This window comes from Pseudophryne corroboree (genome assembly GCF_028390025.1).
Source record: "Pseudophryne corroboree isolate aPseCor3 chromosome 3 unlocalized genomic scaffold, aPseCor3.hap2 SUPER_3_unloc_91, whole genome shotgun sequence".
Taxonomy (NCBI): domain Eukaryota; kingdom Metazoa; phylum Chordata; class Amphibia; order Anura; family Myobatrachidae; genus Pseudophryne; species Pseudophryne corroboree.
Window position 1 is genome coordinate 14,247 of NW_026967587.1, and position 27,625 is coordinate 41,871.

The 27,625-nt window shown below is 47.3% G+C and overlaps 1 protein-coding gene across 1 annotated transcript in view; it reads left to right on the plus strand.

Annotated features, from left to right (window-relative positions):
* The first annotated feature begins 1,460 nt into the window (after window positions 1–1,460).
* The window catches only part of LOC134984909 (oocyte zinc finger protein XlCOF7.1-like), a 110,234-nt gene continuing 84,069 nt past the window's right edge, over window positions 1,461–27,625 (plus strand). Inside the window, exon 1 of the mRNA XM_063950379.1 lies at window positions 1,461–1,567. The gene's annotated coding sequence lies outside the window, so the exon portion shown is untranslated. The remainder of the gene's footprint in view (window positions 1,568–27,625) is intronic.

The following is a 27,625-nucleotide window of genomic DNA, read 5'->3' on the forward strand; positions in this document are numbered from 1 at the left end:
TTTTTATTCTTTCATGGCATAATAGAGAGACAGACAGATTAGTTTTTAATTGGCTATAATCAATGACTAGGACCTAATGTATTAAATAAAATTAATTATACATAAATTGAATATTATCCTGTATTTGATGTAAATGAAAAATATCATGCCCGTGAAGGGATTATGTTTAATATATGCTAGTGTATTTGTGCTGGGTGGTATACAGAAGACATCGGGCCGTAGACCAGAAATCGCCCCCCACATACACCCAGAGATAACATGTGTACGACTCACATGCAAAATTATAAATGGGTGAATACTATATATGGTGTATTATATAATAGTAGTGTATCCCCTAGGCATGGACATATTTATACATAGTCTGACATGGACACCCATACCAGTATGCAGCACAGAAAGAGTTATTCATGATTTAAAATATACCTCAGATCACATTAAAGGTCAAATTCAATTGTTTCGTTGAGTCCCTCAGGAACGAGGGTTTTCAACTGATGGATCCAATAGTTTTCTCTTTGGCACAGTTTCCTGTATCTATCACCTCCCCTGGGGGTTGATGGAATGATTTCAATGCCTATGAGGTGGACGTGCTGTGGGTTCTTTTCATGGAATTCTGCAAAGTGTCGAGATACACTGTGCAGAGGATATCCCTTTAAAATATTGCGCCTGTGTTCTAGAAAGCGAATTTTCAATTTGCGTGTGGTCCGTCCTACATAAATCAGTCTTTATCCATCTTTTAGTTACAATTTATTGCAGAGTTTAAGTGTTACTATTCAAGTTTCATCTTGGTTACAATTGATAACAAGTAACAATCCGAAACCCTGAATCAGGGGAACATTATACATAGAGCTTGATTGATACTGTGTGTTTACATAACGGTGTCTCAGAGTACAGCTATTCATTTATTAGGTTACACATGATTTGTTGATGTATTTTATATCATAATAAACCTGGTTTATATATAAATCTGTCAACTCTCCATGATTTATACCTATTTGTAAAACACCATAAGCGCAGCCGACCCTTTTTTTTCTTTTTTAACATTGCATTCATAGGCACACGCACAGTGCCTATTCCCGGCAGCGCTTAGGTGCGATTGCATATCGGTATTTATTTATTTATTTATTTAGGCGCTGTCAGCTAGGTAATTTGGTATTCAGTTCTAATACCCTAATAACCCTAACACCCTAATACCCGAACCCTAATACCCTAATAACCCTAACACCCTAATACCCTAAACCTAATAACCCTAATAAACCTAACACCCTAATACCCTAACCCTAATACAGTAACCCTAACACCCTAATACCCTAACCCTAATACCCGAACCCTGACCCGTCTATGGACATCCCTAGTGACAGATAGGAAGCACATGCACTATTAGCCCCGCCCCTTATTGCCTCCCGAGAGGACTGACGCCGGCGGGTGATACAGCTCATACTGAGACCAGCCGCAAGCGCCGTGGAACGCAATACCCGGAAGCGGCATGGAACGCAAGCTGTGTGCTTCCGGTAAGCAACTTCCGGCTCCGGCTCTAGTTATCAGAGACAGAGGACAGATGTGGCTGCCGGTGAGTAGTGATTTATTATCATCTGGGTGCATTATATACCTCCCTGTATACCCCATATACCTGCTATATGTATATATACCTCCCTGTATACATCATATACCTGCTATATGTATATATACCTCCCTGTATACATCATATACCTGCTATATGTATATATACCTCCCTGTATACCTCGTATACCCCCTATATATAAATATACCTCCCTGTATACATCATATACCTGCTATATGTATATATACCTCCCTGTATACATCATATACCTGCTATATGTATATATACCTCCCTGTATACCTCGTATACCCCCTATATATAAATATACCTCCCTGTATACCTCATATACCCCCTATATATAATTATACCTACCTGTATACCTCATATACCTCCCTGTATACCTCATATACCCCCTATATATATATATATACCTCCCTGTATACCTCATATACCCCCTATATATAATTATACCTACCTGTATACCTCATATATCCCCTATATATAATTATACCTACCTGTATACCTCATATACCCCCTATATATAATTATACCTACCTGTATACCTCATATACCTCCCTGTATACCTCATATACCCCCTATATATAAATATACGTCCCTGTATACCTCCTATACCTCCATGTATACCTCCTATATGTATATATACCTCCCTGTATACCTCCTATACCTCCATGTATACCTCCTATACCTGCTATATGTATATATACCTCCCTGTATACCTCCTATACCTCCATGTATACCTCCTATACCTGCTATATGTATATATACCTCCCTGTATACATCATATACCTGCTATATGTATATATACCTCCCTGTATACCTCATATACCCCCTATATATATATATATATATATATAAATATACCTCCCTGTATACCTCATATACCCCCTATATATAATTATACCTCCCTGTATACCTCATATACCTCCCTGTATACCTCATATACCCCCTATATATAAATATACCTCCCTGTATACCTCATATACCCCCTGTATATAAATATACCTCCCTGTATATAAATATACCTCCCTGTATACCTCATTTCTCTAACGTCCTAGTGGATGCTGGGGACTCCGTCAGGACCATGGGGATTAGCGGCTCCGCAGGAGACAGGGCACAAAAATAAAGCTTTAGGATCAGGTGGTGTGCACTGGCTCCTCCCCCTATGACCCTCCTCCAAGCCTCAGTTAGGTTTTTGTGCCCGTCCGAGCAGGGTGCAATCTAGGTGGCTCTCCTAAAGAGCTGCTTAGAAAAAGTTTTTAGGTTTCTTATTTTCAGTGAGTCCTGCTGGCAACAGGCTCACTGCAACGAGGGACTTAGGGGAGAGAAGTGAACTCACCTGCGTGCAGGATGGATTGGCTTCTTAGGCTACTGGACACCATTAGCTCCAGAGGGAGTCGGAACACAGGTCTCACCCTGGGGTTCGTCCCGGAGCCGCGCCGCCGACCCCCCTTGCAGATGCCGAAGATGGAAGAGGTCCAGAAGCAGGCGGCAGAAGACTTTTCAGTCTTCCTGAGGTAGCGCACAGCACTGCAGCTGTGCGCCATTGTTGTCAGCACACTTCATAGCAGCGGTCACTGAGGGTGCAGGGTGCTGGGGGGGCGCCCTGGGCAGCAATGATAGTACCTTATTCTGGCTAAAAATACATCACATATAGCCCCTGGGGGCTATATGGATGTATTTAACCCCTGCCAGGTCTCAGAAAAACGGGAGAAGAAGCCCGCCGAAAAGGGGGCGGGGCCTATTCTCCTCAGCACACAGCGCCATTTTCCCTCACAGAAATGCTGGTGGGAAGGCTCCCAGGCTCTCCCCTGCACTGCACTACAGAAACAGGGTTAAAACAGAGAGGGGGGGCACTGATTTGGCGATATGACTACATATATTAAAATGCTATAAGGGAAAAGCACTTATATAAAGGTTGTCCCTGTATAATTATAGCGTTTTTGGTGTGTGCTGGCAAACTCTCCCTCTGTCTCCCCAAAGGGCTAGTAGGTCCTGTCCTCTATCAGAGCATTCCCTGTGTGTGTGCTGTGTGTCGGTACGTGTGTGTCGACATGTATGAGGACGATGTTGGGAGGCGGAGCAAATTGCCTGTAATGGTGATGTCACTCTCTAGGGAGTCGACACCGGAATGGATGGCTTATTTAAGGAATTACGTGATAATGTCAACACGCTGCAAGTCGGTTGACGACATGAGACGGCCGGCAAACATATTAGTATCTGTCCAGGCGTCTAAAACACCGTCAGGGACGTTATAATGCCCATTTTACCTCAGTCGGTCGACACAGACACGGACACTGACTCCAGTGTCGACGGTGAAGAAACAAACGTATTTTCCTTTAGGGCCACACGTTACTTGTTAAGGGCAATGAAGGAGGTGTTACATATTTCTGATACTACAAGTACCACAAAAAAGGGTATTATGTGGGATGTGGAAAAACTACCTATAGTTTTCCTGAATCAGATAAATTAAATGAAGTGTGTGATGAGGCGCGGGGTTCCCCCGATAGAAAATTATTGGCGGTATACCCTTTTCCCGCCAGAAGTTAGGGCGCGTTGGGAAACACCCCTTAGGGTGGATAAGGCGCTCACACGCTTATCAAAACAAGTGGCGGTACCGTCTCCACATACGGCCGCCCTCAAGGAACCAGCTGATAGGAGGCTGGAAAATATCCTAAAAAGTATATACACACATACTGGTGTTATACTGCGACCAGCGATCGCCTCAGCCTGGATGTGCAGTGCTGGGGTGGCTTGGTCGGATTCCCTGACTGAAAATATTGATACCCTTGACAGGGACAGTATTTTATTTACTATAGAGCATTTAAAAAATGCATTTCTATATATGCGAGATGCACAGAGGGATATTTGCACTCTGGCATCAAGAGTAAGTGCGATGTCCATATCTGCCAAAAGATGTTTATGGACACGACAGTGGTCAGGTGATGCAGATTCCAAACGGCACAAAGATGTATTGCCGTATAAAGGGGAGGAGTTATTTGGGGTCGGTCCATCGGACCTGGTGGCCACGGCAACTGCTGGGAAATCCACCGTTTTTACCCTAAGTCACATCTATGCTGAAAAAGACACCGTCTTTTCAGCCTCAGTCCTTTCGTCCCCATAAGCATATCTGCCCAGGGATAGAGGAAAGGGAAGAAGACTGCAGCAGGCAGCCCATTCCCAGGAACAGAAGCCTTCCACCGCTTCTGCCAAGTTCTCAGCATGACGCTGGAGCCGTACAGGACCCCTGGATCCTACAAGTAGTATCCCAGGGGTACAGATTGGAAAGTCGAGACGTTCCCCTCGCAGGTTCCTGAAGTCTGCTTTACCAACGTCTCCCTCCGACAGGGAGCCAGTATTGGAAACAATTCACAAGCTGTATTCCCAGCAGGTGATAATCAAAGTACCCCTCCTACAACAAGGAAAGGGGTATTATTCCACACTATATTGTGGTACTGAAACCAGAAGGCTCGGTGAGACCTATTCTAAATCTGAAATATTTGAACACTTACAAAGGTTCAAATCAAGATGGAGTCACTCAGAGCAGTGATAGCGAACCAGGAAGAAGGGGACTATATGGTGTCCCGGGACATCAGGGATGCTTACCTCCATGTCCCAATTTGCCCTTCTCACCAAGGGTATCTCAGGTTCGTGGTACAGAACTGTCACTATCAGTTTCAGACGCTGCCGTTTGGATTGTCCACGGCACTCCGGGTCTTTACCAAGGTAATGCCCGAAATGATGATTCTTCTTCGAAGAAAATGGACGACCTCCTGATAAGAGCAAGGTCCAGAGAACAGTTGGAGGTCGGAGTAGCACTATCTCAAGTAGTTCTACGACAGCACGGGTGGATTCTAAATATTCCAAAACCGCAGTTGTTTCCGACGACACGTCTGCTGTTCCTAGGGATGATTCTGGACACAGTCCAGAAAAAGGTGTTTCTCCCGGAGGAGAAAGCCAGGGAGTTATCCGAGCTAGTCAGGAACCTCCTAAAACCAGGAAAAGTGTCAGTGCATCATTGCACAAGAGTCCTGGGAAAAATGGTGGCTTATTACGAAGCGATTCCATTCGGCAGATTCCACGAAGAACTTTTCAGTGGGATCTGCTGGACAAATGGTCCGGATCGCATCTTCAGATGCATCAGCGGATAACCCTATCTCCAAGGACAAGGGTGTCTCTCCTGTGGTGGTTACAGAGTGCTCATTTTCTAGAGGGCCGCAGATTCGGCATTCAGGATTGGATGCTGGTGACCACGGAGGCCAGCCTGAGAGGCTGGGGAGCAGTCACACAGGGAAAAAATTTCCAGGGAGTGTGATCAAGTCTGGAGACTTTTCTCCACATAAATATACTGGAGCTAAGGGCAATTTATAATGCTCTAAGCTTAGCAAGACCTCTGCTTCAAGGTCAGCCGGTATTGATCCAGTGGGACAACATCACGGCAGTCGCCCACGTAAACAGACAGGGCGGCACAAGAAGCAGGAGGGCAATGGAAAAAACTGCAAGGATTTTTCGCTGGGCGGAAAATCATGTGATAGCACTGTCAGCAGTGTTCATTCCGGGAGTGGACAACTGGGAAGCAGACTTCCTCAGCAGGCACGACCTCCACCCGGGAGAGTGGGGACTTCATCGGGAAGTTTTCCACATGATTGTGAACCGTTGGGAAAGACCAAAGGTGTACATGATGGCGTCCCGCCTGAACAAAAAACTGGACAGGTATTGCGCCAGGTCAAGAGACTTTCAGGCAATAGCTGTGGACGTTCTGGTAACACCGTGGGCGTACCAGTCGGTGTATGTGTTTCCTCCTCTGCTTCTCATACCCAAGGTACTGAGAATTATAAGACGTAGAGGAGTAAGAACTATACTCGTGGCTCCGGATTGGCCAAGAAGGACTTGGTACCCGGAACTTCAAGAGATGCTCACAGAGGACTCATGGCCTCTGCCGCTAAGAAGGGACTTGCTTCAGCAAGTACCATGTCTGTTCCAAGACTTACCGCGGCTGCGTTTGACGGCATGGCGGTTGAACGCCGGATCCTAAGGGAAAAAGGCATTCCGGAAGAAGTCATTCCTACCCTGGTCAAAGCCAGGAAGGAGGTGACCGCACAACATTATCACCACATGTGGCAAAAATATGTTGCGTGGTGTGAGGCCAGGAAGGCCCCACGAAGAAATTTCAACTCGGTCGATTCCTGCATTTCCTGCAAACAGGAGTGTCTATGGGCCTCAAATTGGGGTCCATTAAGGTTCAAATTTCGGCCCTGTCGATTTTCTTCCAGAAAGAATTGGCTTCAGTTCCTGAAGTCCAGAAGTTTGTCAAGGGAGTACTGCATATACAACCCCCTTTTGTGCCTCCAGTGGCACTGTGGGATCTCAACGTAGTTCTGGGATTCCTCAAATCACATTGGTTTAAACCGCTCAAATCTGTGGATTTGAAATATCTCACATGGAAAGTGACCATGATGTTGGCCCTGGCCTCGGCCAGGCGAGTGTCAAAATTGGCGGCTTTGTCTCACAAAAGCCCATATCTGATTGTCCATTCGGACAGGGCAGAGCTGCGGACTCGTCCCCAGTTTCTCCCTAAGGTGGTGTCAGCGTTTCACCTGAACCAGCTTATTGTGGTACCTGCGGCTACTAGGGACTTGGAGGACTCCAAGTTGCTAGATGTTGTCAGGGCCCTGAAAATATCGGTTTCCAGGACGGCTGGAGTCAGGAAAACTGACTTGCTGTTATCCTGTATGCACCCAACAAGCTGGGTGCTCCTGCTTCTAAGCAGACGATTGCTAGTTAGATGTGTAGTACAATTCAGCTTGCACATTATGTGGCAGGCCTGCCACAGCCAAAATATGTAAATGCCCATTCCACAAGGAAGGTGGGCTCATCCTGGGCGGCTGCCCGAGGGGTCTCGGCATTACAACTCTGCCGAGCAACTACGTGGTCGGGGGGAGAACACGTTTGTAAAATTCTACAAATTTGATACCCTGGCTAAAGAGGACCTGGAGTTCTCTCATTCGGTGCTGCAGAGTCATCCGCACTCTCCCGCCCGTTTGGGAGCTTTGGTATAATCCCCATGGTCCTGACGGAGTCCCCAGCATCCACTAGGACGTTAGAGAAAATAAGATTTTACTTACCGATAAATCTATTTCTCGTAGTCCGTAGTGGATGCTGGGCGCCCATCCCAAGTGCGGATTGTCTGCAATACTTGTACCTAGTTATTGGTACAAAAATCGGGTTATTATTGTTGTGAGCCGTCTGTTCAGAGGCTCCTACGTTGTCATACTGTTAACTGGGTTCCGATCACAAGTTGTACGGTGTGATTGGTGTGGCTGGTATGAGTCTTACCCGGGATTCAAAATCCTTCCTTATTGTGTACGCTCGTCCGGGCACAGTATCCTAACTGAGGCTTGGAGGAGGGTCATAGGGGGAGGAGCCAGTGCACACCACCTGATCCTAAAGCTTTATTTTTGTGCCCTGTCTCCTGCGGAGCCGCTAATCCCCATGGTCCTGACGGAGTCCCCAGCATCCACTACGGACTACGAGAAATAGATTTATCGGTAAGTAAAATCTTATTATACCCCCTATATATAAATATACCTCCCTGTATACCTCATATACCCCCTATATATAAATATACCTCCCTGTATACCTCATATACCCCCTATATATAATTATACCTACCTGTATACCTCATATACCTCCCTGTATACCTCATATACCCCCTATATATAAATATACCTCCCTGTATACCTCATATACCCCCTGTATATAAATATACCTCCCTGTATACCTCATATACCCCCTATATATAATTATACCTCCCTGTATACCTCATATACCTCCCTGTATACCTCCTATACCTCCATGTATACCTCCTATACCTGCTATATGTATATATACCTCCCTGTATACATCATATACCTGCTATATGTATATATACCTCCCTGTATACCTCACATACCCCCTATATATAAATATACCTCCCTGTATACCCCATATACCTGCTATATGTATATATACCTCCCTGTATACCCCATATACCTGCTATATGTATATATACCTCCCTGTATACCCCATATACCTGCTATATGTATATATACCTCCCTGTATACATCATGTACCTGCTATATGTATATATACCTCCCTGTATACCTCATATACCCCCTATATATAAATATACCTCCCTGTATACCTCATATACCCCCTATATATAATTATACCTACCTGTATACCTCATATACCTCCCTGTATACCTCCTATACCTCCATGTATACCTCCTATACCTGCTATATGTATATATACCTCCCTGTATACATCATATACCTGCTATATGTATATATACCTCCCTGTATACCTCATATACCCCCTATATATATATATATACCTCCCTGTATACCCCATATACCTGATATGTATATATACCTCCCTGTATACCCCATATACCTGCTATATGTATATATACCTCCCTGTATACATCATATACCTGCTATATGTATATATACCTCCCTGTATACCCCATATACCTGCTATATGTATATATACCTCCCTGTATACCCCATATACCTGCTATATGTATATATACCTCCCTGTATACATCATATACCTGCTATATGTATATATACCTCCCTGTATACCTCATATACCCCCTATATATAAATATACCTCCCTGTATACCTCATATACCCCTATATATAATTATACCTACCTGTATACCTCATATACCTCCCTGTATACCTCATATACCCCCTATATATAAATATACCTCCCTGTATACCTCATATACCCCCTATATATAAATATACCTCCCTGTATACCTCATATACCCCCTATATATAATTATACCTACCTGTATACCTCATATACCCCCTATATATAATTATACCTACCTGTATACCTCATATACCTCCCTGTATACCTCATATACCCCCTATATATAATTATACCTCACTGTATACCTCATATACCTCCCTGTATACCTCATATACCCCCTATATATAAATATACCTCCCTGTATACCTCATATACCCCTATATATAAATATACCTCCCTGTATACCTCATATACCCCCTATATATAATTATACCTACCTGTATACCTCATATACCCCCTATATATAATTATACCTACCTGTATACCTCATATACCTCCCTGTATACCTCATATACCCCCTATATATAATTATACCTACCTGTATACCTCATATACCCCCTATATATAAATATACCTCCCTGTATACCTCATATACCCCTATATATAAATATACCTCACTGTATACCTCATATACCTGCTATATGTATATATATACCTCCCTGTATACCTTATATACCTTCCTGTATATCTCATATACCTCCCTGTATACCACATATACCTCATATATATATATATATATATATATATATATATCTTCCTGTATATACCTCATATATACCTCCCTGTATACCTCATACACCTCCTATATATACACTGCTCAAAAAATAAAGGGAACACTAAAATAACACATCCTAGATCTGAATGAATGAAATATTCCTATAAATACTTTGTTCTTTACATAGTTGAATGTGCTGACAACAAAATCACACAAAAATTATCAATGGAAATCAAATTTATTAACCCATGGAGGTCTGGATTTGGTGTCATACTCAAAATTAAAGTGGAAAAACACACTACAGGCTGATCCAACTTTGATGTAATGTCCTTAAAACAAGTCAAAATGAGGCTCAGTAGTGTGTGTGGCCTCCACGTGCCTGTATGACCTCCCTACAATGCCTGGGCATGCTCCTGATGAGGTGGCGGATGGTCTCCTGAGGGATCTCCTCCCAGACCTGGACTAAAGCATCCGCCAACTCCTGGACAGTCTGTGGTGCAACGTGGCATTGGTGGATGGAGCGACACATGATGTGCTCAATTGGATTCAGGTCTGGGGAACGGGCGGGCCAGTCCATAGCATCAATGCCTTCGTCTTGCAGGAACTGCTGACACACTCCAGCCACATGAGGTCTAGCATTGTCTTGCATTAGGAGGAACCCAGGGCCAACCGCACCAGCATATGGTCTCACAAGGGGTCTAAGGATCTCATCTCGGTACCTAATGGCAGTCAGGCTACCTCTGGTGAGCACATGGAGGGCTGTGTGGCCCCCCAAAGAAATGCCACCCCACACCATTACTGACCCACTGCCAAACCGGTCATGCTGGAGGATGTTGCAGGAAGCAGAACGTTCCCCTTGGCGTCTCCAGACTCTGTCACGTCTGTCACATGTGCTCAGTGAGAACCTGCTTTCATCTGTGAAGAGCACAGGGCGCCAGTGGCAAATTTGCTAATCTTGGTGTTCTCTGGCAAATGCCAAACTTCCTGCATGGTGTTGGGCTGTAAGCACAACCCCCACCTGTGGACGTCGGGCCCTCATACCACCCTCATGGAGTCTGTTTCTGATCATTTGAGTAGACACATGCACATTTGTGGCTTGCTGGAGGTCATTTTGTAGGGCTCTGGCAGTGCTCCTCCTGTTCCTCTTTGCACAAAGGCGGAGGTAGCGGTTCTGCTGCTGGGTTGTTGCCCTCCTACGGCCTCCTCCACATCTCCTGATGTACTGGCCTGTCTCCTGGTAGCGCCTCCATGCTCTGGACACTACGCTGACAGACACAGCAAAGCTTCTTGCCACAGCTCGCATTGATGTGCCATCCTGGATGAGCTGCACTACCTGAGCCACTTGTGTGGGTTGTAGACTCCGTCTCATGCTACCACTAGAGTGAAAGCACCGCCAGCTTTCAAAAGTGACCAAAACATCAGCCAGAAAGCATAGGAGCTGAGAAGTGGTCTGTGGTCACCACTTGCAGAACAACTCCTTTATTGGGGGTGTCTTGCTAATTGCCTATAATTCCCACCTGTTGTCTATTCCATTTGCACAACAGCATGTGAAATTGATTATCAATCAGTGTTGCTTCCTAAGTGGCCAGTGTGATTGACTTGGAGTTACATTGTGTTGTTTAAGTGTTCCCTTTATTTTTTTTGAGCAGTATATATATATTTCTGTATACCTCATATATCCCCTACATATATACCTTCCTGTGTACCTCATATATATATATATATATATATATATATGTACCATATATATATATATATATATATATATAGTCCTGTATGTACCTCATATCTCCCTGTATACCTCCTATATATATCTTCCTGTATATACCTAATATATACCTCCCTATATGCCTCATATACCTCCCTGTATACCTCATATACCTCCCTGTATACCTCGTATGTATATATATATATATATCTTTCTGTATATACCTCATATATACCTCCCTGTATACCTCCTATATATATATATATATATCTTCCTGTATATACCTCATATATACCTCCCTGTATACCTCATATATATATATATATATATATCTTCCTGTATATACCTCATATATACCTCCCTGTATACCTCATATACCTCCCTGTATACCTCATATACCCCTTATATATATCTTCCTGTATATACCTCATATATCCCCTACATATATACCTTCCTGTATACCTCATATACCTCACTGTATACCTCATAACCCCTATATATATCTTCCTGTATATACCTCATATATACCTTTCTGTATACCTCATATACCTCCTATATATATCTTCCTGTATATACCTCATATATCCCCTACATATATACCTTCCTGTATATCTCATATATATATACCTCCTTGTATACCTCATTCAAATAATATATATATATATATAATTTATATATACCTCATATATATATATATATATATATATATATATATATATCCCTGTATACCTCATATACCTCCTATCTATATCTTCCTGTATATACCTCATATATACCTCCCTGTATACCTCATATACCTCATACATATATATATATATATATATATCTTCCTGTATATACCTCATATATGCCTCCCTGTATACCTCATATACCTCCCTGTATATGTATGTATATGTATATATCTCCCTGTATACCTCATATACCTCCCTATATATCTCATATACCCCCTATATATATACCCTACATTTCTGCAGCGGGGTACACTGGTATTCCACAGGGAATAACATCGGGGTGTAGAGTTGGATCTTGATTCGAGGCACCAACAGGCTAAAAGCTTTGACTGTTCCCAGGATGCACTGCACCACCTCCTCTATAGCCCCGCCTCCAGCACAGGAGCTCAGTTTTTAAGTTGGTGCCTGCAGCGCAGGACACTAACAGGTGGGGCTGCCTGAGGTGGCCCTGAAGAAAAAATAGAAGAAATTCAAGAAAGCTTTTATTAGAAGACTGAGCCGCAGCACTTCTATGTCTGGGAGACATGCTGTGCTGCGGCTCCATCATCTCCCCTATGCCGCGCTGTATACTCCCGCGCCCTGGTTCCCGGGTAATTACAGCAGAGACGCACCGGTACTTTGGCACACCGCCGCTGCTCACCTCCAGGATCGCGTGGCTGCAGGAGGAGGTAAGAGGGTCTCCCAGGGGGACCCGCCAGGTACAAATTGCGATTCGCTCGCGGCTTATGGGAGACGGACCGTGCGGCTGGCGTGGATACTGTGCTGCTCAGGGACCCCACTATATCCACCAGGGCAGTCACAGAGTGCAGGCTTACATTTCACAGGCTCCACTAAGTACCGGTGGTGAAGTCCAGCACTGTGGGGATAGAGCGCTGCCTGTAGCCCCTCCCCCCAGCTCCGGGTGCCATCTCCTGCAGATGTACCCGCCCTGGAGCTGCTTTCACTTTCCCCTCCCTGCTGAGACCTGGCGCCATTTTTAGCTAAGAGCTGCTCTATTTGGGATTGCTGGGGGCTGTCTCCTCTGTATATTCGCCTGTTCCAGCGCCGTACTTATACAGGACACCTGAGTATTCTACATGTCATATAGACAGCGTATATAGTACAATTATTCTGTGATATACATTGTTATATCTATCTGCTGTTGTATGTAATTTGCCTGACCAGTGCAGTATTATTGTTTGTACATTACTCCTGCATTGTGCTTGTGACTGAGTGTGCCTACAGCTGCTGTGTGTTTTCCTTTAGAGTATTACACCCTTACTATCACTATATTCTGTGCCCTGAGAGGGTAAGTGCGTCAGGGTCTGTACAGCTCAGTGTATTTTCCTTTAGAGTATCACACCCTTACTATCACTATATTCTGAGACCTGAGAGGATAAGTGCGTCAGGGTCTGTACAGCTCAGTGTATTTTCAGTCACCCCATACCGACTTCATTCTCTGTTTGTGTCCTGCTTTTATTAGCACATATATCAGGGGATTGCTATACGGTATTCTTATTGTACTGTGTGCCCCACGGCTACATTCCTCATATTGTCTGCCACACAGGGCAGGAGTGCCACGGATTTACCAGGGGGGGGAACTGCTGCTGGGGATGTGGGTGCTGGGTTCCTTACCTCTCCCACTCCACCTGTAGCACTCGTGGCCAATCAGGAGCCACCCTGGGCTACCTTCTCCTTTATGTTAAATACTTCGGTAACACGTCTTACGCCCCCTGTGGGACTGCCTGTGCCATTTCAGCCACAAATTGTCCCTGTAGCTACTCCGCCTTAGGCGGACACACTATCTAACCAGATACAGGTTTTAAATAAATCTTTGGTTAAACAGAAGTCTACACTCAGCCCTTGGGGGCTAAAGTGCACTCCAAGCGCGTGGTTTCCACCTCTCAATCCACTCATGTTTCAGATACTTCTGATGAGGATGGGGCCTATACTGATCTGACTGATTCTGACTCAGCGGACTCTGATGTAGAGCATGTCACTCATGTTTCAGATACTTCTTCTGATGAAGATGGTGTCTATACTGATCCGACTGATTCTGACTCAGCGGACTCTGATGGGGAGCATGTCACTCATGTTTCAGATACTTCTTCTGATGAAGATGGGGCCTATACTGATCCGACTGATTCTGACTCAGTGGACTCTGATGGGGAGCATGTCACTCATGTTTCAGATACTTCTGATGAAGATGGGGCCTATACTGATCTGACTGATTCTGACTCAGCGGACTCTGATGGGGAGCATGTCACTCATGTTTCAGATACTTCTGATGAGGATGGGGCCTATACTGATCTGACTGATTCTGACTCAGCGGACTCTGATGGGGAGCATGTCACTCATGTTTCAGATACTTCTGATGAGGATGGGGCCTATACTGATCTGACTGATTCTGACTCAGCGGACTCTGATGGGGAGCATGTCACTCAGGTTTCAGATACTTCTTCTGATGAAGATGGGGCCTATACTGATCCGACTGATTCTGACTCAGCGGACTCTGATGGGGAGCATGTCACTCATGTTTCAGATACTTCTTCTGATGAAGATGGGGCCTATACTGATCTGACTGATTCTGACTCAGCGGACTCTGATGGGGAGCATGTCACTCATGTTTCAGATACTTCTTCTGATGAAGATGGGGCCTATACTGATCCGACTGATTCTGACTCAGCGGACTCTGATGGGGAGCATGTCACTCAGGTTGCTGTCCCTGAATTAGTGGAAGCTATGAAAATGGTTCTCCAGATTGATGATGAAGCTGATCCCAATATTGCATCAAACAAACTTGATAAATTCAAGCGGCAGAAGGTGGCAAAGGTCATTTTTCCTCACTCTGACCTTCTAATTGGCATACGTCAAGAGTCTTGGGTCTCCCCAGAAAAAAACGCTTGCCCTATCCAAGAAGATGTTGGTTCGTTTTCCTATCCCTGCGGAGTTGAGTAACAAGTGGGAAACTCCACCGCCGGTAGACTCTCATGTCGCCCGGATTGTGGTATACTCTTCTCTGCCTGTCACCTCTCTGAAGGAACCGACAGATAAGCGTGTGGAGGGATGCCTGAAGTCTATTTATTCCCTAACTGGGGCAATTCACAGGCCCACTATTGCGGCCTCCTGGGCTGCAAAAGCTATTGATATGTGGGTTCAGGTTTTGGCGGAAGAGTTACCTCGGGATATTTCTGACATTGCCAAACAGTGTCTGTCTCATATTACCACCGCCTCCCATTATATTGAAGAGGTGTCCTCTGAGGCAGGTATTCTGGCATCTAAAGCGTCCACTACGTCTATTTTGGCTCGCTGGATTCTATGGTTGCGGTCCTGGACGGTGGACCTCGATTCCAAGAAGACTCTGGAGGTGCTCCCTTTTAAGGGAGACATCCTATTTGGAGAAGATCTTAATAAGATCGTGACTGGCTTAGCCTCTGCTAAGACTGCGGGCCTTCCTTCTTCTACTCCTCCTGCTCGAAAAAGCTAAAAGTACTACTTTTCATTCCTTTCGGGCTTCAGGTGAATCAAAGGGTCAGGTGTACTCGAGCAAGCCTTGTACTCCCAAGACCGGTAAGCCCAAATCTATACAATCCTGGGCTGCCCATCAGCCTGCTTCCAAACAGGACAAGCCTGCAGCATAATGGGACGGGCCTCCCCCTGGGGGACCCCAGTGTGGGAGGCCGACTCCTGCAGTTCCCCCAGGTCTGGTTAAGGACCACTTCAGACGCATGGGTGCAGAAAGTTGTCTCTCACGGGTATGCGGTCTCTTTCAAGAGACGTCCCCCTTGCCAGTTCTGCGCAACGGTCATCCCATCGGACCCGTTGAAGGTGCAAGATCTACACTTGGTTGTCCAATCCCTCCTTGAGACAAGAGTGGTGGTGCCGGTGCCTATCTCCCAAACAGGGAAGGGCTACTACTCGACCCTGTTTCTAGTACCGAAACCCAATGGGTCTTTTCGGCCTATTCTCAACCTCAAGTCACTGAACAAGTTTGTGAGAGTGTCCAAGTTCCGTATGGAAACACTGCGCTCCATTGTAAATGGCCGTGGAACCTGGGGACTACATGGTATCCCTGGATATACAGGATGCTTACCTGCATATACCTATTGCCATATCACATCAGCAGTATCTGCGGTTTGCTATTGGCAACCTTCACTATCAATTCCGTTTGGACTGACCACAGCCTCTTGGATTTTCACCAAGGTCATGGCAGTGATGACGGGTCATCTCCATATTAACCCTAACCCTAATCAACAGGGAATCAGGATCCTGTCGTATCTGGACAACCTGCTGATCCTGGCATGCTCCCAAGATGTCCTCCTGAGCCTTCTCCAGCTGACGGTGCAATTCCTCACAGCCCACGGGTGGCTGATCAATCGGAAAAAGTCCTCCCTGGTCGCTGCGCGGCGCATGGTGCACCTGGGGGCTCTGCTGGATACGCACAGCCAGGGGTTGTTTCTGTCTCCAGAGAAGGTCCTGAGGCTTCCGGACAGGATCAGATACTTCCTCTCTAGCCCAAGAGTGTCCGTTCTCTCGGTGATGCAAGTACTAGGCCTGATGGTGTCAACTGTCGACATAGTGGAGTACGCTCAGTTCCATTCTCGTCCTCTCCAATGGTTAATCCTATCCAGGTGGGACGGTCTGCCTCAGCGGATCAGATCTCAAATGATAGTCCTGACCCCGGAGGTCCGCTTGTCCCTGTTCTGGTGGCTCCAGGATCAACAGTTACGCAGGGGCCATCCCTTCTGGATTCCCAACTGGGTCCTCCTGACAACGGACGCCAGTCTGAGGGGCTGGGGCACGGTGTTCGAGCAACACTCTCTCCAGGATCGCTGGACCAAGGAGGAATTTCTCCTCCCTATCAACATTCTGGAACTGCGGGCTGTGTTCAACAGGCCTGTTCAAGTACAGACGGACAACACCACTGTGGTGGCATACATAAATCATCAAGGCGGCACTCGAAGCCGAAAAGCAATGATGGAAGTTTCCAGAATTCTTCAATGGGCGGAACGCCATCTGCCAGCAATATCGGCACTGTTCATTCCGGGTGTCCTCAACTGGGAAGCGGATTTCCTCAGTCGTCAGGACGTACACGCCAGGGAGTGGAGCCTTCATCCAGAGGTGTTTCAACTCCTAGTGGACAAGTGGGGCCTACCAGACGTAGAACTGATGGTGTCTCGACACAATCACAAAGTTTCGGTCTTCGGATCATGGACAAGGGAACCTCAAGCAGCGTTCGTGGACGCACTGGTAATTCCATGGAAATTTTGACTGCCATACGTGTTCCCTCCGGTGTCACTTCTGCCCAGGGTTCTGCGGAAGTTCAAGCAAGAAGGAGGAATACTACTTCTAGTCGCTCCAGCGTGGCCCAGCCGGCACTGGTTCTCAGACCTGCAGGGTCTCTCGATGGAATGTCCTCTACTGCTTCCTCAACGCCCAGACCTCCTCGTTCAGGGCCCTTGTGTCTACCCAGACCTGGCCAGACTGGTTTTGACGGCGTGGCTCTTGAAGCGTCACTCCTGAGGACCAAAGGATTCTCTGAGGCGGTCATCCAAACTATGCTGAAGGCCCGGTGTGGCCGGAGAGGCTCCAGCCCACGTGGAAAATGGCCGCCGCGGCACTGAAGGGGTTAACTCCTAGTGCCCGGCGCCATTATCGGGACAATGGGCGCTTGGCGCCATATTTAAAATATTGTGGGCGCTAGGCGCCGTGTTTTTATTAATGTTTAAAAACTGTATTTCTCTATCGTCCTAGTGGATGCTGGGGTTCCTGAAAGGACCATGGGGAATAGCGGCTCCGCAGGAGACAGGGCACAAAAAGTAAAGCTTTTCCAGATCAGGTGGTGTGTACTGGCTCCTCCCCCTATGACCCTCCTCCAGACTCCAGTTAGATTTTTGTGCCCGGCCGAGAAGGGTGCAATCTAGGTGGCTCTCCTAAAGAGCTGCTTAGAAAAAGTTTAGCTAGGTTTTTTATTTTACAGTGATTCCTGCTGGCAACAGGATCACTGCAGCGAGGGACTGAGGGGAGAAGGAGTCAACTCACCTGCGTGCAGGATGGATTGGCTTCTTGGCTACTGGACATCAAGCTCCAGAGGGACGATCACAGGTACAGCCTGGATGGTCACCGGAGCCGCGCCGCCGGCCCCCTTGCAGATGCTGAAGTCAGAAGAGGTCCAGAATCGGCGGCTGAAGACTCCTGCAGTCTTCTAAAGGTAGCGCACAGCACTGCAGCTGTGCGCCATTTTCCTCTCAGCACACTTCACACGGCAGTCACTGAGGGTGCAGGGCGCTGGGAGGGGGGCGCCCTGGGAGGCAAATGTAACCTATATAAAGGCTAAAAATACCTCACATATAGCCCCCAGAGGCTAAATGGAGATATTTAACCCCTGCCTGATTTCTCTAAATAGCGGGAGACGAGCCCGCCAGAAAAGGGGCGGGGCCTATCTCCTCAGCACACGGCGCCATTTCCTCTCACAGCTCCGCTGGTCAGGACGGCTCCCAAGTCTCTCCCCTGCACTGCACTACAGAAACAGGGTAAAACAGAGAGGGGGGGCAAATTTATGGCGATATTTTGATATAACAAAGCAGCTATAAGGGAGCACTTATTATAAGGCTTTCCCTGATATATATATATAGCGCTTTTGGTGTGTGCTGGCAAACTCTCCCTCTGTCTCCCCAAAGGGCTAGTGGGTCCTGTCTTCGTTAGGAGCATTCCCTGTGTGTCTGCTGTGTGTCGGTACGTGTGTGTCGACATGTATGAGGACGATATTGGCGTGGAGGCAGAGCAATTGCCATATATGAGGATGTCACCCCCTAGGGAGTCGACACCAGAATGGATGCCTTTATTTATGGAACTACGGGATAGTGTCAACACGCTAAAGCAGTCGTTTGACGACATGAGACGGCCGGACAATCAATTAGTGCCTGTCCAGGCGACTCAAACACCGTCAGGGGCTGTGAAACGCCCTTTGCCTCAGTCGGTCGACACAGACCCAGACACAGGCGATGACTCCAGTGGTGACGGTGACGAATCAACCGTATTTTCCAGTAGGGCCACACGTTATATGATTTTGGCAATGAAGGAGGCGTTACATTTAGCTGATACTACAGGTACCACTAAACAGGGTATTATGTGGGGTGTGAAAAAACTACCTATAGTTTTTCCTGAATCAGAAGAACTAAATGACGTGTGTAATGAAGCGTGGGTTGCCCCTGATAAAAAGCTGATAATTTCAAAGAAATTACTGGCATTATACCCTTTCCCGCCAGAGGTTAGGGAGCGCTGGGAAACACCTCCTAGGGTGGACAAGGCGCTAACACGCTTATCTAAACAAGTGGCGTTACCCTCTCCTGAGACGGCCGCACTTAAAGATCCATCAGATAGGAGGATGGAAAATATCCAAAAAAGTATATACACACATGCAGGTGTTATACTACGACCAGCTATAGCGACTGCCTGGATGTGCAGTGCTGGGGTAGTTTGGTCAGAGTCCCTGATTGAAAATATTGATACCCTGGACAGGGACAATATTTTACTGTCGTTAGAGCAAATAAAGGATGCATTTCTTTATATGCGTGATGCACAGAGGGATATCTGCACACTGGCATCACGGGTAAGTGCTATGTCCATTTCGGCCAGAAGAGCTTTATGGACGCGACAGTGGACAGGCGATGCGGATTCAAAACGGCATATGGAAGTTTTGCAGTATAAAGGGGAGGAGTTATTTGGAGTCGGTCTATCAGATTTGGTGGCCACGGCTACAGCCGGGAAATCCACCTTTCTACCTCAAGTCACTCCCCAACAGAAAAAGGCACCGACCTTTCAACCGCAGCCCTTTCGTTCCTTTAAAAATAAGAGAGCAAAGGGCTATTCATATCTGCCACGAGGCAGAGGAAGGGGGAAGAGACAGCAACAGGCAGCTCCTTCCCAGGAACAGAAGCCCTCCCCGGCTTCTACAAAAGCCTCAGCATGACGCTGGGGCTTCTCAAGCGGACTCGGAGACGGTGGGGGGTCGTCTCAAAAATTACAGCGCGCAGTGGGCTCACTCGCAAGTAGATCCCTGGATCCTGCAGATAATATCTCAGGGGTACAGGTTGGAATTAGAGACAGATCCACCTCGCCGTTTCCTGAAGTCTGCTTTACCAACGTCCCCCTCCGAAAGGGAGACGGTTTTGGAAGCCATTCACAAGCTGTACTCTCAGCAGGTGATAGTCAAGGTACCTCTTCTACAACAAGGGAAGGGGTATTATTCCACTCTTTTTGTGGTACCGAAGCCGGATGGCTCGGTAAGGCCTATTCTAAATCTGAAGTCCTTGAACCTGTACATAAAGAAGTTCAAGTTCAAAATGGAGTCACTCAGAGCAGTGATAGCGAACCTGGAAGAGGGGGATTTTATGGTATCCTTGGACATCAAGGATGCGTATCTCCACGTTCCAATTTACCCCTCACACCAGGGGTACCTCAGGTTCGTTGTACAAAACTGTCACTATCAGTTTCAGACGCTGCCGTTCGGATTGTCCACGGCACCTCGGGTCTTTACAAAGGTAATGGCCGAGATGATGATTCTTCTTCGAAGAAAAGGCATATTAATTATCCCATACTTGGACGATCTCCTAATAAGAGCAAGGTCCAGAGAACAGCTAGAGATGGGATTAGCACTGTCTCAAGAAGTGCTAAAACAGCACGGGTGGATTCTGAATATTCCAAAATCCCAGTTAATGCCGACAACTCGTCTGCTGTTCCTAGGGATGATTCTGGACACGGTTCAGAAAAAGGTTTTTCTCCCGGAGGAAAAAGCCAAGGAGTTATCCGAGCTTGTCAGGAACCTCCTAAAACCAGGAAAGGTGTCTGTACATCAATGCACAAGAGTCCTGGGAAAAATGGTGGCTTCTTACGAAGCAATTCCATTCGGCAGATTCCACGCAAGAATTTTCCAAAGGGATCTGTTGGACAAATGGTCAGGGTCGCATCTTCAGATGCACCTACGGATAACCCTGTCTCCAAGGACAAGGGTGTCTCTTCTGTGGTGGTTGCAGAGTCCTCATCTATTGGAGGGCCGCAGATTCGGCATACAGGATTGGATCCTGGTGACCACGGACGCCAGCCTGAGAGGCTGGGGAGCAGTCACACAAGGAAGAAACTTCCAGGGAGTATGGACGAGCCTGGAAACGTCTCTTCACATAAACATTCTGGAACTAAGAGCAATATACAATGCTCTAAGCCAGGCAGAACCTCTGCTTCAAGGAAAACCGGTGTTGATCCAGTCGGACAACATCACGGCAGTCGCCCATGTGAACAGACAGGGCGGCACAAGAAGCAGGAGTGCAATGGCAGAAGCTGCAAGGATTCTTCGTGGGGCAGAGAATCATGTGATAGCACTGTCAGCAGTGTTCATCCCGGGAGTGGACAACTGGGAAGCAGACTTCCTCAGCAGACACGATCTTCACCCGGGAGAGTGGGGACTTCATCCAGAAGTCTTCCACATGCTGGTAACCCGTTGGGAAAGACCAATGGTGGACATGATGGCGTCTCGCCTCAACAAAAAACTGGACAGGTATTGCGCCAGGTCAAGAGATCCGCAGGCAATAGCTGTGGACGCGCTGGTAACGCCTTGGGTGTACCAGTCGGTGTATGTGTTTCCTCCTCTGCCTCTCATACCAAAAGTATTGAGAATTATACGGCAAAGAGGCGTGAGAACGATACTAGTGGTTCCGGATTGGCCAAGAAGGACTTGGTACCCGGAACTTCAAGAGATGATCACGGAAGATCCGTGGCCTCTACCTCTAAGGAGGGACTTGCTTCAGCAGGGTCCCTGTCTGTTTCAAGACTTACCGCGGCTGCGTTTGACGGCATGGCGGTTGAACGCCGGATCCTAAAGGAAAAAGGCATGCCGGAAGAAGTCATTCCTACTTTGATTAAAGCAAGGAAGGAAGTAACCGTGCAACATTATCACCGAATTTGGCGAAAATATGTTGCGTGGTGCGAAGATCGGAGTGCTCCGACGGAGGAATTTCAACTGGGTCGATTCCTACATTTCCTGCAATCAGGATTGTCTATGGGTCTCAAATTGGGATCTATTAAGGTTCAAATTTCGGCCCTGTCGATTTTCTTTCAAAAAGAATTGGCTTCAGTCCCTGAAGTCCAGACCTTTGTTAAGGGAGTGCTGCATATACAGCCTCCTGTGGTGCCTCCAGTGGCACCGTGGGATCTCAATGTGGTTTTGGACTTCCTAAAATCTCATTGGTTTGAACCACTAAAAAAGGTGGATTTGAAATATCTCACATGGAAAGTGACCATGCTTCTAGCCCTGGCTTCGGCCAGGAGAGTGTCAGAACTGGCAGCTTTATCTTACAAAAGCCCATATCTGATTTTCCATTCGGACAGGGCAGAACTGCGGACTCGTCCGCATTTTCTCCCTAAGGTGGTGTCAGCATTTCATCTGAACCAGCCTATTGTAGTGCCTGCGGCTACAAGTGACTTGGAGGACTCCAAGTTACTGGACGTTGTCAGAGCATTAAAAATATATATTGCAAGGACAGCTGGAGTCAGAAAATCTGACTCGTTGTTTATATTGTATGCACCCAACAAGATGGGTGCTCCTGCGTCTAAGCAGACGATTGCTCGTTGGATCTGTAGCACAATCCAACTTGCACATTCTGTGGCAGGCCTGCCACAGCCTAAATCTGTAAAGGCCCACTCCACAAGGAAGGTGGGCTCATCTTGGGCGGCTGCCCGAGGGGTCTCGGCATTACAACTCTGCCGAGCAGCTACGTGGTCAGGGGAGAACACGTTTGTAAAATTTTACAAATTTGATACTCTGGCTAAGGAGGACCTGGAGTTCTCTCATTCGGTGCTGCAGAGTCATCCGCACTCTCCCGCCCGTTTGGGAGCTTTGGTATAATCCCCATGGTCCTTTCAGGAACCCCAGCATCCACTAGGACGATAGAGAAAATAAGATTTTACTTACCGATAAATCTATTTCTCTGAGTCCGTAGTGGATGCTGGGCGCCCATCCCAAGTGCGGATTATCTGCAATAATTGTACATAGTTATTGTTAACTAATTCGGGTTATTGTTGAAGGAAGCCATCTTTCAGAGGCTCCGCTGTTATCATACTGTTAACTGGGTTTAGATCACAAGTTGTACGGTGTGATTGGTGTGGCTGGTATGAGTCTTACCCGGGATTCAAAATCCTCCCTTATTGTGTACGCTCGTCCGGGCACAGTACCTAACTGGAGTCTGGAGGAGGGTCATAGGGGGAGGAGCCAGTACACACCACCTGATCTGGAAAAGCTTTACTTTTTGTGCCCTGTCTCCTGCGGAGCCGCTATTCCCCATGGTCCTTTCAGGAACCCCAGCATCCACTACGGACTCCGAGAAATAGATTTATCGGTAAGTAAAATCTTATTTTTTAATGGTGTGCCGCGGTCCCGGACCTCTCCGGCGACCGCGGCAGTGAGGGCAGCCCCTGGCGCGCTGAGCAGAGTGTGCGCGCCGGGGGAGAGGTGAACCGCTGCAGCCGGGAGATCAGCTTCCGCTGCAGCGATCGGAGTGCGCCGCTGACCGCCAGGGTGAGGGAGCTCTGCTCCCGGCAACGGCAGCAGGTGAGCACAGCCCCCCGGCGCACTGAGCTGTGTGTGCGCCGGGGGAGAAGGGTGAGCCGCTGCGGCTGGGAGCTCTGCTCCCGCTGAAGCGTGCTCTGGGGTTACCTGTGCTGGGGGACGGGAGCTCTGCTCCCGGCGCCTCAGCACACTGGAGGCAGCCAGCCGCGGCAGCCGGGAGGAATGTCCCGGGCTGCCAGGTGGCAGGGGGGGTGCGCCGCAGCCCGGCTCCCCGCCAGACGCTGCGGCGAGGCCACAGATCCAGCGCCGCATACAGGGGACCGGGCTAGCCGGCTCCCTGGCGGCGGGGGGATGACTAGGTTGGTGAGTGCTGGGGTCCGGGAGCTACGCTCCCGGCACCTCAGCACTGCAACAGACAGAGCCACAGCGGCCGGGACAAGTGTCTCGGGCCGCCGGGCTTCGGATCAGGGGGGGTGCGCCGCTCCGTGCGGCAAGGCTACAAAAATGAATGCCGCTCTGGGGGGACAGGGAGCGCCAGCTCCCTGGACCCTAGAGGCAGGCAGGCAGGCTGGAGGATGGGGGAAGCCAGCCACATACCTCCAGCGCTGAGAGGGAGAGCCCTAGCAGCCAGGCTGCAGGGCTAGGGGAGCTGAGCGCTGGGCACAGTACTTAAAGGGGAATGTACAGTGTGTTTTAAATGAAATGTATTTAAAGGTAAATGCACTTACTTGGTTGTGTGTCCCAGGAGGGGGGAATCCATGGCTGTGCAGGCTGATGGATTCTCCCAGATCTTTTCCCCAAAAACGGAATACTTTCCCATCCAGCCTCACACTTCCAAGGGGCATTGGGAGAGAGAGAAAAAGCTCAGCTTTGAAACAAGCTGAGTGGTTTTCTGGAGCTCCATGGAGATCACCCGTAGTGGCCCGGAAACCTGGACCGGGGAGCTAGGCTGCCCAGCTCTGGAGCCCAAATCCAGGCTGCAGGCAGTGGGCTAGGTCCCGGGCAGGTTTCTGGAAGTCAGTTTAGGAGGGAAAACTTCCCCCAGCCTAGACTGAACGGCACCGGGGCGTATCCTGATCCTCCAGGATGGGACAGTCATAGGAGAGTGACCACTCCCCACTGTCCATAGGGAACAATGTTAGCTGTGCATGTGACCAAGGCATGCACAGCTCATGGGTAAACATTGATTGGTTGTACACCACAGGGCGGGCTTACCCCCTGTGGTAATGTGTATTGGAGTGGGATAAAAGGAGGGCAGTTGGCCTATGGAAATGGTATTGTACCATCTTTATTCTGCTGAAACATCTTGTATGCTGTTGCCCCTAGCAATAGGGAGGAGCCTTTTTAAAGGTTATTATTGAGCAAATAAACATCATCTGCCTCAAGAAGACTGCTTCATCTTGTGACCTACAGGGTTAGGCCAAACCTAGCCCCGTCCTCCGGCTGTCCAGGGAAGCACCTAACGTCTCCAAGTTCCGCCTTCCGCCAGCTACCGGTAGAGGCCTAGCAAGTTGCTAGTGGGGATTCGTCAACACCACACAGCTGTGGTAAGGCAGTGCGTCGGCACATACAGAGCAGAACCGTGGTTCCAAACGCCACGGCAGGTTAGGAGTTTGGTGGTGGCAGCATAAACCCGCCCACAGCGCAGTGGGTGGAGTCAGTAACAGGCGGTTACTGACGGTAAGCGGGAATCCCCTATGTGGTCAAGCCTCGTATGACATGACCTTCCATTCTGTGCGCAGCCGACGGGACGCGAAAGTGGCGAGTGCTTTCGTACGGAACTGTCCTGTCACACCCGGATTTATTACAGGGTCTGGAACTCTTACTTCACCTGGTGTGCTGTTAAGAACTACGATGTATATAAGTTCAGCACCTCATGGCTTCTGGCGTTTCTGCAACAAGCCCTGGATTTAGTCCTTCGGCTGGCCTCCCTCAAGGTTCATATTTCTGCCTTGTCGGTGTAGTTTCAGAGAAAGATTGCTGCCCTTCCTGATGTTCATACATTCACTCAGGGTGTTTTGTGCATATAACCTCCCTATGTCCCTCCTGTGGCTCCATGGGATCTGTCGTCCTTAGTGCCCTGCAAGGGTCTACCTTTGAGCCTCTTGATTCTGTGGACCTGAAATGGCTTACTATTAAGGTCCTGTTCCTGTTGGCTATAGCCTCTGCTAGAAGAGTGTCGGACTTAGGCGTTTTGTCCTGTCGTCCGCCCTTCCTGATATTTCATCGTGACTGGGCATTTCTCCGTACTCGCCCTGGTTATCTGCCTAAGGTGGTCTCATCTTTCCACCTTAACCAAGAGATTGTGGTTCCGGCCTTTATCTCTCCTGGTTTGTCTTCCAAAGAAAGGTCGTTGGATGTGGTACGGGCTCTTGGTACTGTTTGGTTTTCACAAACGTGGCTGGCCTGCAAACAAGCAAACTTTGGCCAGATGGATTGCACAAGCTTATGTACAGGCTGGTCTCCCAGCTCCTGCTGCTATCAAGGCCCATTCTACTCAGTCTGTTGTACCTTCTTGGGCGGCCCGCCGTGGCGTGTCCGCAGAACAATTGTGCAAGGTGGCTATGTGGTCCTCAGTGAACACGTTCATCAGATTCTATGCCTTTGATACTTCCCCCTCCCTGGATGCTTCCTTTGGACGCCGGGTTCTTGTGCCCGCTACAGTGCGTCCCCTCCCATGAGGAACTGCTTTAGGACATCCCCGATGTTATTCCCTGTGGAATCCAGTGTACCTCGCAGAAAGAGATTTAACAATGGTAAGTCTACCATAAATCTCCTTTTTTACCTTCCTGTATATACCTTATATATCTTCTACATATATACCTACCTACATACCTCATATATCCCCTACATATATACCTACCTACATACCTCATATATCCCCTACATATATACCTTCCTGTATATACTTCATATATCCCCTACATATATACCTTCCTGTATATACCTCATATATCCCCTACATATATACCTTCCTGTATACCTCATATATCCCCTACATATATACCTACCTACATACCTCATATATCCCCTACATATATACCTACCTACATACCTCATATATCCCCTACATATATACCTACCTACATACCTCATATATCCCCTACATATATACCTACCTACATACCTCATATATCCCCTACATATATACCTTCCTGTATATACCTCATATATCCCCTACATATATACCTACCTACATACCTCATATATCCCCTACATATATACCTACCTACATACCTCATATATCCCCTACATATATACCTACCTACATACCTCATATATCCCCTACATATATACCTTCCTGTATATACTTCATATATCCCCTACATATATACCTTCCTGTATATACCTCATATATCCCCTACATATATACCTTCCTGTATACCTCATATATCCCCTACATATATACCTTCCTGTATATACCTCATATATCCCCCACATATATACCTACCTACATACCTCATATATCCCCTACATATATACCTTCCTGTATATACTTCATATATCCCCTACATATATACCTTCCTGTATATACCTCATATATCCCCTACATATATACCTACCTACATACCTCATATATCCCCTACATATATACCTTCCTGTATATACTTCATATATCCCCTACATATATACCTTCCTGTATATACCTCATATATCCCCTACATATATACCTTCCTGTATACCTCATATATCCCCTACATATATACCTACCTAC